Raw genomic sequence first — 7,139 nt, 5'->3', positions numbered from 1 at the left:
GAGTCCTGGTGAAGAATGAGCTCAAGCCCTTTTGAAAAACCCACTCAGCTGTCCTAACAAGCATCTCTTACCAAGAAGGGAAGGAGAGAGAAATGCACTTAAGTAGAATGTGCATCTGGAAGGAAAACAAACGTTTACATGAACTCCAGATGATACAGGATCCGAAGATGAATAAACTCTGTTCTCCAGGAGCTTAAACTCTAGTGGGAAGTCTAAACTCTCCATGATGGATTCCATTACAAAGCATTTTATTACAAAGGGATTTAATGGAGTGATTAAAGACAGGGATGACAGCAATAGCTATTATTTCTATAAGTCAGTTTTCATTTACCAACTCTGTTTAAATACATCACCTTAGTTGCCCCTCACAGCAACTCTGTGCTTTGTAAGACGGTACAGACCACTATTTCTCTATTTGAAAGTTGGAGAAAGTGAGGCCAGGCAGACAAAGTGTATTGTCCATGTTGAAAATGTCTGGAAGTGATGTGTTTCTTCTCCATTTCAAAACACTAAGCTACCATCCCAAATAAAATGTATTCCAAGATGGGGAAGGAAGAGTTGAATCTTACTGGTACCATGTAGTGGGAATTTGACGGTGGTTACAAATACAGCCTGTGGCCTAGATTACAAAATCTACAGCATTTTATGACATCTTTAATCATCTGTCTACGGAATAGGCAGAATATTAAGTAACACAAGATATGTTTTCTAAATGGTTGAGAAGTTAAACGTTTTTCTCCATATACTCATGTTTATTTATAATTATTCCTAGTCATTTCTTAAATGCTTTTTCACTCCCTAGATTCATTTGCTTATATACTTCAAGGTAAGCTTGGTATAAGTCACTGGGAGTCCCCTTTTATCCAATCAGGGGGCTGAGTCAAAGGAAAGCACACCCCTTCCTTGGGCACATTCCAGGAAATTGAACTAAACGTCAAATTCCAAGATGGAAGTAGTCTTCTTTTCAACATACTCTTCCCCTTAATTACGTGCTGTGACTAACTTCCTGGAAATACTTACAAACTCTCTTGTAGAGAGAGCCAGAGACATTTTGTGTCATTGTTTATCAGAGCAGAAAATGCCTTTTGCTCAGCCCTGCGTAGAGAATAAGTCCATAATCTACAATATAGGCTAAGAAATCCCATCAGTTCCTCATTAGGAAGGTGTTGGATTCATTAGTTAAATCTACCTCTCTAAGATGAATTTGCATTACATAATAAGGGATCATTACTTATTTGTTTGAGATGATGGCAATGATTAAGTTTGATGCTATTTAAACTGCCTCCATGCCGTGTTTCCCCGAAAGTAAGACCTCGCCAGACCATCAGCTCTAATGCGTCTTTTGGAGCAAAAATTAATATAAGACCCAGTCTTATATTATGTTAGATAAGATCTGGTCTTATATTGTAGTAAAATAAGACCTGGTAATTTTTGCTCCAAAAGATGCATTAGAGCTGATGGCCCGGGTAGGTCTTATTTTCGGGGAAACAGGGAGATGTGCTATGAGGCATAAAGTGAAACGTCATTTGTAATACTTCTAAGATCTGACTTGCATTAGGAAAATCAGTGTGACATACATGACAGAAGGCTGAACTGGTATCGGAAGGCCCACTTTTTTTTTTAATTAAAGTTTATTGGGGTGACAATTGTTAGTAAAGTTACATAGATTTCAGGTGTACAATTCTGTATTACATCATCTGTAAATCCCATTGTGTGTTCACCACCCAGTCAGTTCTCCTTCCATCACCATATATTTGATCCCCCTTACCCTCATCTCCCACCCCCTCCCCCCTTACCCTCTGGTAACCACTAAACTATTGTCTGTGTCTATAAGTTTTTGTTTCTCATTTGTTTGTCTTGTTCTCTTGTTGTTTTCGGTTTATACACCACATATCAGTGAAATCATGTGGCTCTCTACTTTTTCTGTCTGACTTATTTCACTTAGCATTATAATCTCAAGATCCATCCATGTTGTCACAAATGGTCCTATTTCATCTTTTCTTACTGCTGAATAGTATTCCATTATATATATATATATATCTCACAACCTCTTTATCCATTCATCTATTGAAGGACATTTTGGTTGTTTCCATGTCTCGGCCACCATAAATGAAGCTGCAATGAATATTGGAGCACACTTGTCTTTATGTATAAATGTTTTCAGATTTTTTTGGGTAGATACCCAGGAGAGGGATTGGGCCATATGGTAATTCTATTCATAATTTTTTGAGGAACCTCCACACTGGGAAGGCCCATTTTTGAGGCTCGCTCAGCCACGAACCTTGACAAAACATCTTAATTTGTCTTGGTCTCAGTTTCCAATACCAGTGTGGAAGTAGAGCGGGAAATTATTTTCTTGAGTACTCCTATTATGTGGCAGGCATTTTCTCCCACTTTATCTCATTGAATTCCCTCTGCAAATCATTGTGAAGGATTTACTGACCCCGTATTTACTTATAAAGAAAATAAGGGCTGGGAGGGATTCAATAACTTCTTCAAGTTTTCACTGGTGAGGGTAGAGGTGACTTTGAACTCTGGTCTTTCTGACTCATGGCTCTTTCTATAGCATATGCTACCTCTTAAATTTAAGAGGGAAAGTTTCTTTAAGAAGATTAAAATTTTCCAATATCAGAATAAAGTGAGAAACAGATGTAAAAAGGAGAAATTATGACTTTGAGGGCTTTTTTAGCAAAAGGGAAAATTTCAGGGGAAAGTGGAGGGAGAATAATGTTACATTAGTAAAATGAATGCCAAATCTACATATTTATAATTAAACTGGAAATTTTATTTTTAATACAATCTGTTTTTCTTCATTATAAAATTAGTAAATGCTTTTAATGCAAAACTTAGTGAAAAAGAACAAAATAAGATAATCCCATATTATAAACATTTTGATATTTATCATTCTACTGCTGGAATAAGTAAATTTGTCTTGCCTTCAGTGTGGTTTTCTTACCGTGAGATCTCACTTATTGGGACTGCACTGAAGCAAAACTTCCGATAAACTAAAACAGGCTGGACTATACCTGGCATATAATGGGAATTAAATATTTGATGAATATGTGAATGAGTGAATGCATTGATTATATAATTTGTGAAAAAATTGAAGATTTACAAGTCTTGAGGTGAAATTCAAACAATAAGTTGAATGCCCATTGATTCAAAACCTATCCTAAGACACAGAATATATAAAAATAAGACTAAGGATAAGGTCTCTGGCTTCAAAGACCTTGGATTACAAAAACAAACAACAATAACAACAAAACTTTACTAGGAAATATAATATAAAACAAGTTATAAAAAGGATTCAAATAAATCATGGTGAGGTTAAAAAAGGTAATTAAACACTCTTAGGAATGCTTACAATACTCAATACCAATGAATATGAAAGACTTAGGCCTCTAGATATGAGTTCACTGACTCTACTACTATTAACCCTTTGATTCTACCACATAAATGGCAGTATGTTTATCTGTTTAAAGACTGTCTTCTGGGAATAAGAAACCAGTGCGGACTCTCTACAGTCTCTTTGGGTCTCTCTGTATTAACACTGTCAGGCAAATTGGGTCTCCCTCTTTTGGCACTCACTTTCCTCAGCTGTTAAAAGAAATATTTGACACAGGATATTTCAAGAATATTAACTTTAGAGTTGGAAGCCTCTTCTCTCTCCAATTCTAGCTTTGTCGCTTACTGCATCATGAGGCAAGACACATAACTACAATTTAAGTAGCTAGACTGGATCATTGTTTCCCAGACGCCAGACATTCAGGCATGATAGTCACCATTTTGCTCAGCTCCTGTGTCACTCAAACACCAAAACTATGGTCTCTCTGTACCTGATCACCATGTCACTAGTTACCGCGCCTCTGATATCTGTGCCATCATTGGTGGGATGCTATAGTCATATTTTTCAAAAAGATGTTAAGATACACTGTTCATCATTCAATTGGAATGTGTATATGAGATTAGTGAAATTACTTTGCTCATCCCTAGCTACTTAACATGACCACACTTTTGGATACAGAGAAATAGATAAAACAGTTAAGGGTCACTCCAGGATCAAAAGTCTATGCCCTGAGGATCATTAGCGACGATCACTTGAAAACTTCTAAGATTTTAGCATTTCCTTACACTTAAACTTGTCATGATTATTTTGATAACATAGACGGGAAAAATGAGAAACCAGATATATTTGTATATGTATATAAATATATCATATATAAAATATATCAAATCTATCATCCATCTATCTGCTTTCCAATCTATTAATCTACGTCTTCAGCCACGGTCTTCTCTGCCTCTTGCTGGTTGTTTTTTTTTTTTTTTTTTTTTTTAGAACATAAGGCAGATTTTGCCATTCCCCTCCTTCAAAACCATAATGATGCCTCAGAATCTGTAGAAGTCCATGTGACCATCTTAGCACAGTCTTCACAGGCCTTTTAAAGTCTGGCTTTTCATTAACACAGGCCAACGTCCGACCCTCATATTTATTAAATGCCTCGAGAGAAAGGCTCACTCAGGGTTCCCTGAATATATCCTGTCCTGTTAGCTTTTGCCTTTGCTCATGATATTCTCTGCCTACATCACCATGTGAAATCCCATCATCCTTCCAGGAGTGCCCGTGGGGAGGCTAGTGCGTGGATGAGTGATAAGCTATCTATTGTAGAACTCCCTTACATTGTTATTTTTTGGGGGTTTTTTCACATAATTTTTATTGAGGCCAATGACTGGTGATTCAAAGGTTGATATTTAATCTCTAAGGGATGGTTGGGATGGTGCAAAATTAGTTTGTCTCTTGGTTCTATGACTTTATACCTGTGTAGCCTTAAACATGTCATGTATCCTCTCAGAAAAATAGCTTCCTCATTTATAAAATAAGGAAAAGCTACACAAATTTGGCTTCATTTCTTCTACCAGATTATTTCTGCCCCCCTTGGAATGGCGTACTTGGCTCTGTCCTTCACAAAGTCCACTTTGGAGAGGGTGAATTGGGAGACGGGGGGGAAAATTAGGACCCCTTTGAGTTAACCTACAGAAGAGACAATGTAAGATTACAGTCAGGTTATAGTAGTGAAAGTAGGAAGAAACTCTAAGTGTCAGGGTTGTCGCAGGCATTTTAACTTTTTATTCTAATATTATTAACTTGTTTTGTATTTGCTAAATACTCTTAGGATGTAGTAATGTATATGACTAAGATTCTATAGCCAGATTTCAGGTTTGTATGAAAATCTGTCACTAGCTATGTGGTCTTGGGTAATTACTTCAACTCTGAGGTTAGACTCATGCGTAGCACATAGAAAGCATTCAACAAATATGAGCCATGGCTATTTCACTCTGCATTCACTATCATATTCATTTACAACAGGTAGGCATTATTCCTCACTCCCGCTCTTTGATTTTTACAGATGGAGAAATCGAGGCTCCGAGAAACCATGGGACTCGGCACAGATACGAATATAGTTCATAACAGAGCAAGGATGTGATCAGTCATTTGTTTGCCTCTAAAGCTAGTATTTTAATCTTTGATATGTATTAATCTTCCCTCTGTCTTGAGTAATGTCTTGAGCAACTCCAGAAGAATTTCCTATACTCACTTAGAAGGACTGAATCCTTCATAAAGTCACTCTCTGGCAGCCCACAGATATATTTTTTTTCCATCTTTTTTTGTCATGATTTTGTTGGAGACCTAGAATGGGGTGCTTGATAAGTCAGATTTTCAGTTTACCTGCAAGTGGGTGGTTACAAAGATGTTTCCCTAAGAACTGGAGGTGATAAACGTGGCCCAGGTGTTGGGGATGTATAACATTAGGGGGCGTATCCTGGTGGAGTTGGTGGTTTTATTGTTGCTTTTGCTATCGTTGTTGCCGACGATGCTTTGGTTATCAATCAATTATTCATAATTGCCCCTTTCTCTACTTGACCAGATTTATAAAGTGAAAAACACAGCGCTTGCTAGGAGCGGGGCTTGGGGAGATAGTTAAAGCCAAATCAGAAGACCAACCCAGATTGGTGAGTCTGTGCTTTGTCCTTCCTGCTCTGGAACATTACCTGAATGAAGCCTGAGGCGCTGTCACAGGCTGGCAGGTCTGAGAGGGCAACAGCAGTGCGTGCTCTGGGCTACGGGAGGGTACATAGTATATGCCCATCAGCGTTTTCGTTCCTTCACATCAAATCATAAAAGGTTAAGGTGTTTTATATATATCCCCCCACATCCTGTCACATAGACTTTTGGCCAATTTAGGTCCCTAATAAATATTTGTTGAGTAAAATAATAAAAAAATAAGCAAAGATAATGGTTGTTTGTTTGGAGTGATAAAAAAGTTTCTGTTTGGGGTGATAAAAAAGTTTTAGAAACAGATACTAGTGAGGGTTACACACCAGTGTGAATGTAATTAGTGGTACTAAATTGTACACTTGAGAAAATAGTTAAAATGGACAGGTACAAAAATACAAAAAAAAAAAATAACCAAAAAAACAAAAACTACGAGCAAATGACTGAGTAAATGCATACAAGAATATGTGGGGTGGGGAGGGGAACAGATGAACACACATGCACACACACAAATGAACGAGTGAACAAATGACTGGATTTTCCATGTGTTTTTAAGGATTAAGTAGTTTTCACAGAATGTCAAGTGCAAGTCTTAGTCTCACACAGCATGGGACTCCAGCATGCTAAAAGGGGAAGAATAAATTACATTGTTTTCTGCAGAGGAACAGCTGTTGATCATGAGCTGTAAATTTTTTTCCCTAATGGAATGGCCATTGAAAGAAAGCTGTAATACGTCACAGAATTAAGTGGTGCCCAAAATGGCTGTAACCCTCTCAGGGACTCAGTGGCTGGTCTGTCAAACAATGTTGCTTAAGTTTTCAGAGGAAGAGCAATCCACTCTCAAATTGGAAACTGTGGTAGGCTGGACCATATGGATAAGAAAGAAAGAAAGTAAGAAAGAAGGGAGGGAGGGAGGGAGGCAGGGAGGGAGGCGGGGGAGGGAGGGAGGGAGGGAGAGAGAGAGAGAGAGAGAGAGAGAGAGAGAGAGAGAGAGAGAGAGAGAGAGAGAGAGAGAGAAAGAAAAGAAACCTGCTTAAATAACCTTTCCTCTTAAGAAAAGGCTTTCTCCAATAAAGACACAAAAGGC

The sequence above is a fragment of the Rhinolophus sinicus genome, linkage group LG12 (assembly GCF_036562045.2).
Source record: "Rhinolophus sinicus isolate RSC01 linkage group LG12, ASM3656204v1, whole genome shotgun sequence".
Taxonomy (NCBI): domain Eukaryota; kingdom Metazoa; phylum Chordata; class Mammalia; order Chiroptera; family Rhinolophidae; genus Rhinolophus; species Rhinolophus sinicus.
This window is presented reverse-complemented; position numbering follows the sequence as displayed.